Source organism: Moschus berezovskii, chromosome 19 (genome assembly GCF_049115385.1).
Source record: "Moschus berezovskii isolate FMDL1 chromosome 19, NW_MosBer_1.0, whole genome shotgun sequence".
Lineage (NCBI taxonomy): Eukaryota > Metazoa > Chordata > Mammalia > Artiodactyla > Moschidae > Moschus > Moschus berezovskii.
The window spans coordinates 38,121,825-38,136,220 of NC_142478.1; the positions used below are offsets into that span (position 1 = coordinate 38,121,825).

The following is a 14,396-nucleotide window of genomic DNA, read 5'->3' on the forward strand; positions in this document are numbered from 1 at the left end:
CAATTCTCGAAAAAAGGAATGGGAATCATGTAATCAATGACATTATCCGAGTGTTTCCAATATAAACGCTGCTCTCCAGCTCCTTGCTCTCATTTGACTTGGCCATGTAGACACTGACTCTACAGATCTGCAGGGCCAAATGAGCTCTTCTCAGCCACTCTTCCAGTCAAAGCAGATAATTTCTATAGACAAAATCTTAGGACCACCAACACTGCTAACCGTCACTCAGAGTATCACACTGGGACAATGACAATGACCTCTGTTATCCTCCAAAGTGTGTCTATTCACTCAGCCTTGGTCTGTATCTCCCTTCAGATATCTGCTACTAGGCACTTCATCCAGTTGATGATAAACTGCCTTTCCCTTCTGTGTTCAGCTGTTTTAGAAAGGATAACAAGAATGACAGGTGTGGGCTTCCAGTAATAAAATTCTACCAACTTCTACTAACTGGCCATCAACAGAACAATCCTCATAAAAGTGGAAGGACTCCCAGTGATTATACTGCTTATCTCTGACTCAGAGATGCACTTTTTTTCAACATTCAACATTTCTGAACATAAGACTTTTCTTTCTTAGGTACCTAAAATATTATATTAATATATAGTATGAAATGGTAGGCTTTCTTTTTCATCACACCTACTTTCTCAAGCTATAGCGTCATCATATCACAAGAAGCCATGGTATTAAATAATAATAATACTGTCCTGAGAACCACAACTATTCCCTTCAGATTTGGTATAAAGTTAGTCCAACAAATGCCAGATATCTTTCTCGGCTATGCAAACTTTCTCTCATTGCTCTTTCCAGCATTTGGCTTCGACTGATACCCGTCCTGACACGACTCCAGATACAGCATGTGTGCTTTTCTCTCTACACATGCTTGTGCACTTGCACACACATGCATGTAAGCACACACACACATCTTATTTTGAACAAGATTTATGTTCTATCCCATGCAAATTATGGGTCTTGATAATTTAGGTGATGTAACTAGACACTGACTTGAGTATTTCCTAAACAATTTACACAACTCACATACAAATCAGACTGACTGAAGCACATGACATTCCTAGCGGAATGTCAACTAATGCTACAAATTGGTATGGGTAATACTTAGCTTCAGTTAAGACACCATATTACAAAGAAAATTACTGGTATGGCATGGCAAATACCAGGACTGAAGCATGATCAGCTGCCACTGAAACAGAAAAGGAACCACTTAAGAGTCAAGGATGCTCCCAGAGAAAGCAATATTTCACGTGAGCCTATAGTTGACTTAGCACCCTCAAAAATATGAAATACATCAAGCGTGCTAAGTCACTTCAGTCATGGCCCATTCTGTGAGACCCCCATGGCTGTAGCCTGCCAGACTCCTCGTTCACAGGATTCTCTAGGCAAGAATACTGGACTGGGTTGCCATCAAGACCCAGAAATAAATCCAATTTATATTAGATTCACTCAGCCTTGGTCTGTATCTCCAATTATATTTATATTATATGAGCTATATTAGATGTTATTATATGCACTTTAACTGCAGAAGAACTCTTAGGGTGTTAACTCAAGAGTTCATTGGCTTTTCAGTTATACACAAGACTAATAAAGTTTGAACTGATATGAGTTTGAACTGATCTGAGTTTGAACTGATCTAAGAGTTCAGAACATGTGGAGCTTAGGGGGCAGAAAGAATGCAGCAAAAGTTAAGGCTACTTAAAGTGGGAGGCAGGGCATGTCAAAAACAAGTGTAAATTTGATCCTGCAAGCAATGGGAAGAGTCTGAAGGGAGTTAACTGATAACAGGGGTATTGTGGAAAGATGATTCTAGACACAATAGAAAGGATGGTTTGAAGAAACATATGAGACCATAAATAGAGACAGCAGTTATGAAATTCCTAAAACATTAGCAAGAAATGATGAGGCACAGGTTTTTAAGGTAAAACAGTGGAATGGAAATAAGGAGAGAACCAAATAAACTATTTAAAAAGATAAAATCAGCTTAATTTGTTAGGAGTAGCAAGATGGGAAAGTGAGAGAGAATAAGAAATATAGATTACTAACTCAAATTTAAATTATATATTGCTGATGTTCACAATGATTTAATTCATAAAGGAAAGAAGGATGCTCAATATATTCAGTGTAACAACTCTCATAAATGTATCTCATTAAAAAAAACTCACCGAAAATGATAAAAACTTTTTTAGTCATAAATATAAGTGCTAACATTTATTGAACATTTCCTATGTGCCATGAACTCTTCTAAGCACTTTAAATATACCGAGTCATGTAAAATGACAAAGAGATGCAAAGTTGCTAGGACGACTTTCCATCTGTGAGTAAAATAAAGATCCACACAAAATCAAACACAGGAAAGATCAGAAATAAATGTTTAGTACCTTAATTTCTTTGCTGAAATACAGACGCACTGAATCATTCATTTTTTCATTCAAGGACTATTTATTAAGTGCCTACAGTGAGTTTATGGTTTAAAAGATCACTAAAATTATTTTTGGGGGCTCCAAAATCACTGTGGATGCTGATTGCAACCATGAAATTAAAAGACGCTTACTCCTTGGAAGGAAAGTTATGACCAACCTAGATAGCATATTAAAAAGCAGAGACATTACTTGGCCAACAAAGGTCTGTCTAGTCAAGGCTATGGTCTTTCCAGTGGTCATGTATGGATGTGACAGTTGGACTGTGAAGAAAGCTGAGTGCCGAAGAATTGATGCTTTTGAACTGTGGTGTTGGAGAAGACTCTTGAGAGTCCCTTGGACTGCAAGGAGATCCAACCAGTCCATTCTAAAGGAGATCAATCCTGGGTGTTCACTGGAAGGACTGATGCTAAAGCTGAAACTCCAATCCTTTGGCCACCTCATGCGAAGAGTTGACTCACTAGAAAAGACTCTGATAATGGGAGGGATTGGGGGTGGGAGGAGAAGGGGACGACAGAGAATGAGATGGCTGGATGGCATCACCAACTCGATGGACATGAGTTTGAGTGAACTCTGGGAGTTGGTGATGTACAGGGAGGCCTGGCGTGCTGCGATTCATGGGGTTGCAAAGAGTCAGACATGACTAAGCGACTGAACTGAACTTAACCGAACAGAAATATAAAATTTAAATTTACAAAATCCATCTCACAACTATCAGTGACATAAACTTGGAGGTATTTTCTCCAAGAGTAGAGAGATACTAATGTTTTGCCCAATTCTCAAAAGGCATGAAAAAGTTGTAATTTTCCCTGTTGATCATTAAGGTCATTTTGCACAGTTTCACCTGGTATGACCATGTTTAGATTCCTGCACTGCAGAACAAAACAAGGTCTGTCCATTCATAATATATAATATAAATTATACTTTAACTGAAAAGCGACTACATTAAGAAAGTAAACAATAAAACAATCAGAGCCCATCCAATAAAACAAGCTTTAGATAACTAGGAGAACGAATTTTTGTTGGGGAGGGTTTGGAATGGGGGAGAGTGAGGAAGGGATAAGAAAACTTTATGCCAAATTTCATTTAGTTTAGGGTGACTGATTAGGCAAGTGTGAAATTGCCAACAGCCGTTGGATCATAGAAAAAACTACAGAATTCCAAAAAAACATCTGCTTCATTGACTATACTAAAGCCTTTGACTGTGTGGATCACAACAAACTGGAAAATTCTTAAAGAGATGGGAATACCAGACCACCTGACCTGCCCCCTGAGAAATATGTATGCAGGTCAAGAAGCAACAGTTAGAACTAGACATGAACAACAGATTATTTCCAACTTAGGAAAGGAACACATCAAGGCTGTACATTGCAATCCTGCTTATTTAACGTATATGCAGAGTACATCATGCGAAATGCTAGGCTGGATGAAGCACAGGCTAGAATCAAGACTGCTGGGAGAAATATCAATAAGATATTAGATATGCAGATGACACCACCCTTGTGACACCACCACTTTAGCAAATAGGAACTAAAGAGCCTCTTGATGAAGGTGAAAGAGGAGAGTCAAAAAGCTGGCTTAAAACTCAACATTCAAAAAACTAAGATCATGGCATTAGGTCCTAATACTTCAGGGCAAATAGATGGGGAAACAATGGAACCAGTGACAGACTTTTTCTTGGGCTCCAAAATCACTGCAGATGGTGACTACAACCATGATATTAAAAGATGCCTGCTCCTTGGAAGAAAAGCTGTGACAAACCTAGACAGCATATTAAAAAGCAGAGATGTTACTTTGCTGACAAAGTTCCATCCAGTCAAAGCTATAGTTTTACCAGTAGTCATGTATGGATATGAGAGTTGGACCATAAGAAAGGCTGAGTGCTAAAGAACTTATGCTTTTGAACTGTGGTGTTGGAGAAGACTCTTGAGTGTCCCTTGGACTGCAAGGAGATCAAACACAGTCAATCCTAAACACAATCAATCCTGAATATTCACTGGAAGGACTGAGGCTGAGGATGAAGCTCCAATACTTTGGCCACCTGATGCAAAGGGCTGACTCATTAGAAAAGACCCTCATGGCTGAGAAAGATTGAAGGCAGGACCAGAAGGGGACGACAGAGGATGAGATGGTTGGATGGCATCACCGACTCTACAGACATGAGTTTGAACAGGCTGCAGGAGTTGGTGATGGACAGGGAAGCCTGGCATGCTGCAGTCCATGGGATCACAAAGAGTCGGGCATGACTGAGCGACTGAACTGAACATGAACTGAACTGACCTAATGAAAATAAGAAAGAAAACTGCAGGTGTCACTATTAATCATTATCATGCAAACTCTGGATTACTGTTATTGTTCTTACAGCAACTCTCCATAAAAGTCAATAGCGTAATATAAAATAGTAATCCAGTGAAGCCATTTTTTTTAAGTAAGCAATATATATCGCCTCCTAATTATCTGGCTTTAACTAAAGGAAAGTAGTTAGATAACTTGGAGAAATGATTACTGATCTCCATAGAGCTGACTCTAAAAAGATGACTTGAGTATCAGTGCTGGAACAAGACTATGATCATTTCATGATCTGAGAATACAATATGCTGCTACTGATAACAGAAAGATTAACTTGTTTTAAAAATCTGATGGACAAGCAAACAGACAATAAATACTCTGCTGAAAATGTGAAAATATGGCCTATAGCCTTAACCAGTGAAGGGTCATTCCACTACTACCTACAGGTAGGCTACAGAAAACTCTGTGGATAAGAAAGAGTGCTTTTTCTCTCCAAAAGCAAAAGGGAAAAAAAAAACACACCAAAATCAAACCGATTTGAAAATCAAACCTAGGAAGTTAGCACTGAGAAGAAAATCTGGGTTAGAATAATTCAAGTATTACTAACAGGTCACAGTAGTAATGAAAAGTTCTGTAAGGCCTCTAGAAAACATGTGATTTTGTATAGTACATGCTGAGGAATTATATCTGGATGCCTAACCTAAAAATGCAATGTCACTAGCTGAACTGATATGTTACCTGAATCCAAAATTCTTTTTTTTTTACATTGCCTTTAAAAATAATTTATTTATTTATTTTAATTGAAGGCTAATTACTTTACAATATTGTGGTGGTTTTTGCCATACATCAACATGAATCAGCCATGGATATACATGTATCTCCCCATCCTGAACCCTCTCCCACCTCTCTCCTACCCCATCCCTCTGGGTTGTCCCAGAGCACCAGCTTTGAGTGCCCTGCTTCATCCATCAAACTTGCACTGGTCATCTATTTTACATATGTAACATACATGTTTCAATGCTATTCTCTCAAATTGTCCCACTCTCGCCCTCTCCCACATATTCCAAAAGTCTATTCTTTACATCTGTGTCTCTTCTGCTGTCTTGCATACAGGGTCATTGTTACCATCTTTCTGAATTCTATACATATGTGTTAATATACTGTATTGTTGTTTCTCTTTCTGACTTCTTCACTCTGTATAATAGGCTCCAGCATCATTCACCTCATTAGAACTGACTCAGATGCATTCTTTTTCATAGCTAAGGAATATTCCACTGTGTATATGTACAACATCCTTATCCATTCTTCTACTAATGGACATCTAGATTGCCTCCATGTCCTACCTATTGTAAACAGTGCTGCAATGAATGTTAGGGTACATGTGTCTCTTTCAATTCTGGTTTCCTCAATGTGTATGCCCAGCACTGGGATTGTTGCATCATATGGCAGTTCTATTTCAAGATTTTTAAGAAATCTCCACACTGTTTTCCATTGTGGCTGTACTAGTTTGCACCAACAGTTTTTTTTTTTTCCCACCACTCTTTTCTCCACACCCACTCCAGAATTTATTGTTTGTAGACGTTTTGATGGCAGTCATTCTGACTGGTGTGAGATGGTACCTCATTGTGGTTTTGATTTGCATTTCTCTGATAATGAGTGATGATGAGCATCTTTTCATGTGTTTGTTAGCCATCTTTATGTCTTCTTTGGAGAAATGTCAGGTTTAGTTCTTTGGCCCATTTTTTGATTGGGTTGTTTATTTTTCTGGTATCGAGCTGCATGAGCTGCTTGTATATTTTTGAGATTAATTCTTTGTCAGTTTCTTCGTTTGCTATTATTTCCTCCCATTCTGAAGACTGTCTTTTTACCTTGCTTATAATTTCCTTCGTTGTGCAAAAGCTTTTAATTCGGTCCCTTTTGTTTTCATTTCCATTACTCTGGGAGGTGGGTCATAGAGGATCTTACTGTGATTTATGCGATTTATGCCAGAGAGTGTTCTACTTATGTTTTCCTCTAAGAGTTTTACAATTTCTGGTCTTACATTTAGATCTTTAATCCATTTTGAGTTTATTTTTGTGTATGGTGTTAGAAAGTGTTCTAGTTTCATTCTTTTACAGATGGTTGACCAATTTTCCCAGCACCACTTAAAGAGATTGTCTTTTCTCCACTGTATATCTTTGCCTACTTTGTCAAAGATAAGGTGCCCATAGGTGTGTGGGTTTATCTCTGGGCTTTCTATTTTGTTCCATTGATCTATATTTCTGTCTGTGTGTCAATACCATACTGTCCTGATGACTATAGCTTTGTAGTATAGTCTGAAATCAAGCAGGTTGATTCCTCCAGCTCCCTACTTCTTTCTCAGGATTGCTCTGAGTATTCAAGATTTTTTAGTCTTCATACAAATTGTGAAATTATTTGCTCTAGTTCTGTGAAAAATACCGTTGGTAGCTTGAGAGGGATTGAGTTGAATCTATAGATTGCCTCGGGTAATATACTCATTTTCACTATATAGATTCTTCCAATCCACGAACATAGTATATTTCTCCATCTATTTGTGTTATCTTTGATTTCTTTCATCAGTGTTTTCTATATACAGGTCTTTATTATAGTTTTCTATATACAGGTCTTTTGCTTCTTTAGGTAAACTGATTCCTAAGCATTTTATTCTTTTTGTTGCAATGGTGAATGGGGTTGTTTGCTTACTTTCTCTTTCTGTTTTCTCATTGTTAGTGTACAGGAATGAAAAGGAATTCTGTGTATTAATTTTATATCCTGCAACTTTACTATATTTATTGATCAGCTCTAGTAATTTTTGGTGGTTTCTTTAGGGTTTTCTATGTAGAGGATCATGTCATCTGCAAACAGTGACAGTTTTAACTTCTTTTCCAATCTGGATTCCTTTTATTGCTTTTTCTTCTCTGATTGCTACAGCTAGGACTTGCAAAACTATGTTGAATAGTAGTGGTGAGAGTGGGCACCCTTCTCTTGTTTCTGATTTTAGAGGAAATACTTTCAATTTTTTGCCATTGAGGATAATGTTTGCTGTGGTTTTCGCATATATGGCGTTTATGTTGAAGTATGTTCCTTCTATGCCTGTTTTCTGGACAGTTTTTATCATAAATGGGTGTTGAATTTTCTCAAAGGCTTTCTCTGCATCTATTGAGATAATCATATGGTTTTTATCTTTCAATTTGTTAATATGGTGTATCACACTGATTGATTTGCAAATACTGAAAAATCCTTGCATTCCTAGGAGAAAGCCACTTGGTCATGATGTATGATCTTTTTACTATGCTGCTGGCTGAATCCAAAATTCTTTATGAAGTCATCATCATTAAGGAAGGTAATTTTGAATCTGAAGTTCAACTGCCAAAAATTTCTTATTTTCTGGTACAACAAACTGTAAAAGATTACATTCAGTTTCAAAGATAGATACATTTTAACACTAACATAAAACTTAAGGGATCATAAGCTGTGCTGCTATACTTTTTGCTCTATTTGAGGTCAAATATACATCCACTTCTTAAAAACAGAAGAAAACAGCAACTAGAATCAGCAAATTTTATGAAATATTACTAAATGCTCAATATGCATTATTCCCCTAATTGCTTACAACACACCTTTGAGGTGAATACTCTTATCATAATTTTAGAGAAAAAAATATTGAAGTGAAAAAAAGGTTAAGTAATTTGCACAGTCACACAACTTAGTAGATGACAGAATAGATAGTGAAGCCTCTTAATCGTTATGCCTGACAATTAAGAGAAAATGCCCCAAATGGTTAGCCACCAATAGGCAAAAAAGACAAGCAACAGATTAGAATACAAGCATTATGTGAGCTACTCACAGAATTTTATTAGTGAAAGAGCTTCAGGAGAATCATTTACTCTAAGCTATCTCACTTAAAGCCCGAGGAAAACAAAGCAATAGAAGTTAAGGGAAATACCAAAAGTCCTAGAAAAAACTAAATGACAGAAAATAGAGGATTTGAGTTTCCAGACTACTAATACTACTCTTTCGAAAACTGCATGTTCTCTGATTTTCAAGTTCTAAAAAGTAAAAATAAATAAAAAAGGAAATGTCCTCTTAAGACTAGACACAATACCAGCAATTCAAATGCAAAGGTTTTTGCTGGAAGAGATCAGGTGGCAAGGGCAAAGTCTAACTTTCAATAAACAGTTGCTAGCATGGCTGGTCGGCTGCCGTCTATGGGGTCGCACAGAGTCGGACACGACTGAAGCGACTTAGCAGCAGCAGCAGCAGCAGCATGGCTTCGGAGAAGGCAACGGCAAGCCACTCCAGTACTCTTGCCTGGAAAATCCCATGGATGGAGGAGCCTGGTAGGCTGCAGTCTGTGGGGTCGCTAAGGGTTGGACAATACTGAGTGACCTCACTTTCACTTTTCACTTTCACACATTGGAGAAGGAAATGGCAACCCACTCCAGTGTTCTTGCCTGGAGAATCCCAGGGACGGGAGGGCCTGGTGGGCTTCTGTCTATGGGGTCACACAGAGTCGGACATGACTGAAGTGACTTAGCAGCAGCAGCAGCATGGCTTAGTTTGAACATTCTTTGGCACTGCCTTTCTTTGGGATTGGAATGAAACTGACCTTTTTCAGTCCTGTGGCCACTGAGTTTTCCAAATTTTCTGGCATATTGAGTGCAGCACTTTCACAGCATCATCTTTGAGGATCTGAAATAGCTCAACAGGAATTCCATCACCTCCACTAGCTTTGTTCGTAGTGATGCTTCCTAAGGTCCATTTGACTTCTCATTCCAGGATGTATGGCTCAAGGTGAGTGATCACATCATCATGGTTATCGAGGTCATGAAGATCTTTTTTGAATATTTCTTCTGTGTATTCTTGCCACCTTTTCTTAATATCTTCTGCTTCTGTTACGTCCATACCATTTCTTTCCTTTACTGTGCCTATCTTTGCATGAAATGTTCCCTTGGTATCTCTTATTTTCTTGAAGAGATTTCTAGTCTTTCCCATTCTATTGTATTCCTCTATATCTTTGCATTGATCACTGAGGAAGGTTTTCTTATCTCTCCTTGCTACTCTTTGCCACGCTGCATTCAAATGGGTATATCTTTCCTTTTCTCCTTTGCTTTTTGCTTCTTTTCTTTTCTCAGCTATTTGTAAGCCCTCCACAGACAACCATTTTACCTTTTTGCATTTCTTTTTCTTGGGGATGGTCTTGATCACTGCCTCTTGTACAATGACATGAACCTCCGTCCATAGTTCTTCAGGCACTCTATCAGATCTAATTCCTTGAATCTATTTCTCACTTCCACTGTATAATCATAAGGGATTTGATTTAGGTCATACCTGAATGGTCTAGTGGTTTTCCCTACTTTCTTCAATTTCAGTCTGAATTTGGCAATAAGAAGTTTATGACCTGAGTCTCAGTCACTTCCCAGTCTTGTTTTTACTGACTGTATAGAGTTTCTTCATTTTTGGCTGCAAAGAATATATTCAATCTGATTTCAGTATTGACCATCTGGTGATGTTCATGTGTAGAGTCTTCTCTTGTGTTGTTGGAAGAGGGTGTTTGCTCTGACCAGTGCATTCTCTTGGCAAAACTCTATTAGCATTTGGCTTGCTTCCTTTTGTACTCCAATGTCAAATTTCCCTGTTACTCCAGGCATCTCTTGACTTCCTACATTCGCATTCCAGTTCCCTATAATGAAAAGGACATCTTTTTTGGGTGTTAATTCTAGAAGGTCTTGTAGATCTTCACAGAACCATTCAACTTCAGTTTCTTCAGCATTACTGGTTGGGGCATATTCTTGGATTACTGTGATATTGAATGGTTTGCCTTAGAAATGAACAGAGATCATTCTGTCGTTTTTGAGATTACATCCAAGTACTGCATTTCGGACTTTCTTGTTGACTATGATGGCTACTCCGTTTCTTCTAAGGGATTCTTGCCCATAATATAATGGTCATCTGAGTTAAATTCACCCATTCCAGTTAATTTCAGTTCACTGATTCCTAAAATGCCAATGTTCACTCTTGACATCTCCTGTTTGACCATTTCTAATTTGCCTTGATTCATGGACCTAATATTCCAGGTTCCTATGCAATATTGTTCTTTACAGCATTGGACTTTACTTCCATCACCAGTCACATACACAACTGGATGCACTCATCTCACATGCTAGCAAAGTAATGCTCAAAATTCTTCAAGCCAGGCTTCAACAGTACATGAACCGTGAACTTGCAGATGTTCAAGCTAGATTTAGAAAAGGCAGAGGAACCAGAAATCAAACTACCAACATCTACTGGATCATCAAAAAAGCAAGAGAGTTCCAGAAACACATCTACTTTTGCTTTATTGACTATGCCAAAGCCTTTGACCATGTGATTCACAACAAACTGTGGAAAATTCTTCAAGAGATGGGAATGCCAGACCACTTGACCTGCCTCCTGAGAAATCTTTATGCAGGTCAGGAAGCAACAGTTAGAACTGGACATGGAACAACAGACTGGTTCCAAATCTAGAAAGGAGTATATCAAGGCTGTATATTGTCATCCTGCTTATTTAACTTATACACAGAGTACATCATGTGAAATGCCAGACTGCAAGAAGCACAAGCTGGAATCAAGATTGCCAGGAGAAATACAAGTAACCTTCGTCACTCACTTCCCATAAATTATTAACTGATAGTAAGTATTGAAGGACAGTATTGAAGGATTGCTGGGAGAAATATCAATAACCTCAGATATGCAGATGACACCATCCTTATGGCAGAAAGTGAAGAAGAATTAAAGAGTCTCTTGACGAGCGTGAAAGAGGAGTGAAAAAGCTGGCATAAAACTCAACATTCAGAAAACTAAGATCACGGCATCTGGTCCCATCACTTCATGGAAAATAGATGGGAAATAATGAAAACAGTGAGAGACTTTATATTTTTTGGCTTTAAAATCACTGCAGATGGTAACTGCCACAAAGAAATTAAAAGACGCTTGCTTCTTGGAAGAAATGCTATGTCAACCTAGACAGCATATTAAAAAGCAGAGAGATTACTTTGCCAACACAAGTCTGTCTAGTCAAAGCTATGTGTTTTCCAGTAGTCTTGTATGGATGTGAGAGCTGGACTATAAAGAAGGCTGAGTTGACGAATTGATGCTTTTGAACTGTGGTGTTGGAGAAGACTCTTGAGAGTCCCTTGGACTGAAAGGAGATCCAACCAGTCCATCCTAAAGGAAATCAGTCCTGAATATTCATTGGTAGGACTGATGCTGAAGCTGAAACTCTAATACTTTGGCCACCTGATGCCAAGAATGACTCATTTGATAAGACCCTGATGCTGGGAAAGATTGAAGGTGGGAGGAGAGGGGGAATACAAAGGATGAGATGGTTGGATGGCATCACCGAGTCGACGGACATGAGTTTCAGCAAGCTCCGGGAGTTGATGATGGACAGGGAAGCCTGGCATGTTGCAGTCCATGGGATCACAAAGAGTTGGTCAGGACTGAGCAACTGAACTGAACTGAGCATTTGAAAAAATGAATTTTACTTTGAAAAATGAAAGTTACTTTGAAAAAAAGAATTTTATTGATAACTAATTTTGATAATAGCATCTACTTACAAGGGTTAGATACACATGGAATCTCACATTTGCTCATAATCTATTTAACTTTTTAAAAAAGGAATAATAAATCCCTAGAATAGATAAGATTGATGAAACTAGATAAGGTTATTTCTCTTGTAGTTTTACTTACCAAAATAACTATGTTATGATAGTCCTGCCACATTTCACCTGGCTAGATAAGTGCCTCATTGATAAGGGTGACCAATAACCCCACCAAAAGTACCATAAATTGGGGTGTTAGTTTTAATTTTTCCATGACAAAGATTTCAAGTGCTTAAGTTTATAAAACAACAAAAATAACATCAATACATGTAAAAATATGTCTGACTGTTCTATTAATCTAGTGGAAACTAAACCTGACTTATCTCTTTGTTTCAGTGTTTTACACCATTCCAGTCACAAATTCAAGTACAGTAGTCATAGATTATGCTCTTGCAATTTTGCCCCTTTAATCACTACTGGGTTTGTTCCCAGTCTTCTCAAGGGCTTTTAAATGTGTCTGACACCTGCCTGTTACTTTTGGCTTTTACAATTCATATCCAGTTTTTATAAGTTCCAAAATGTCTAGGGAAGGTAAGTTAATCCAAGTGTTAACTATAGTTAAATGTTATGGAATAAGCTCATAAAAACCCAAACTCACATGAGATAGAATTACATATAGAAATGTGAGTAAAGGATCATGAAAATTAATAAAAAGCATAGCATTAGCACACAGAAAAGGCCATTTTGGGAAGGTACTTCAAAGAGTTTGAAAACTGGCATTAGGTACTAGGCAAGAAATGCCTGGGTGAGTAAAAAAAACTAAAAAGTGAGAGCAGCTGGCAAGGAAGGAAATCAAATCCAAACTGTTTTCTCAAAAATTATAATACAAACCTTCCCCACCATTCATTCATTCAAGAAAAGAAAAGGACACATTTCTTTAGAACTTAACAATGTGGGCACCATGCTGACTACAATTCAGCTAGCGATAAACTGTGCCTGTGCACACTCCCTGGCCCCAGAAAAATCCCTTGTATTATTACTGATCACTCTCATCACTGTCAATCTTCTTTACTGACTACTGTGCAGAATCTTAAACATGAGGTCTCAACTTCCATTTTTTCATCCCTAGAAATGACCATTCTCTTGAGCTACAAGCAGTAGTAGAATAGTGTTAGTCGTTCAGTCATGTCTGACTCCCGGCAACCCCATGGACTGCAGCCCGTCAGGTTTCTCCGCCCATGGAGTTTTCCAGGCAAGAATATTGGAGTGGACTGTCATTCCCTTCTCCAGAGGATCTTCCCCCCCTTGATTGAACCAGGGTCTCCTGCATACCAGGCTGATTCTTCACCGTTTGAGCTACAGGGAAGCCCCCTTCAGCTACGAATTTGTGTTCAACACCCTTTTAGACATCTCTGTCATCCTGTTCTAAAGGCATTTCAAACTCCACAAGTCTAAATCCCAAATGGGTACCTGCTTTCCCACCTCAAACCTACTTTTCCTCCTCATCCTCTAACTCTTCCTAGAGTTAGCGTAGTTTTAATGATCTGCCAGTCATTAAAAGTAAAATTTTAATCACCTTTAACTTCTTTCTCATTTCTCACATACAATTAATCATCAAGATTCTAAATGCTAATTATTTTGCTACTTCATTTGTTTATTCGCACTAAATTTTGAGTTCTGGTAGGTAGCAGGAAGCCCTTCTAACCACTTCATTTACCATGTACAGTGCCTGACACACAGAAGGTGCTTAATATATATGTGAGTTGTTGCTACAAAAGTAAAATATTTACAAATAGCTTAAGTGTTATAGACATGAATTAAATTTCGTTCAAAGGAGATTTAAAAGAAGGAAAAAATAACTTCTCTCAACTGAAATCTATAAGTAAAAAATTAAACTAACACAATAACAAAGTTTTCTATTAAATATTCTGTTTCTCTTTCCTGGAAATGTAAAAGCATTCTTTTCTTTTATATTTCTCCAGGTCTTCCTGGATTCCAAATACTAAAGGTTTTATTATTTCTTGTTTATATATTGTCATTTTTTTTACTTTTAGCCAAATGTTATAGAATACTTTCATGTCAAGACATCAATTTG

General features: G+C 37.9%; 1 protein-coding gene across 1 annotated transcript in view; it reads right to left on the reverse strand.

Moving 5' to 3' along the window:
- The window catches only part of AFG2A (AAA ATPase AFG2A), a 348,050-nt gene that overhangs the window by 248,900 nt on the left and 84,754 nt on the right, over positions 1-14,396 (reverse strand). The gene's annotated exons all lie outside the window — the stretch shown is intronic.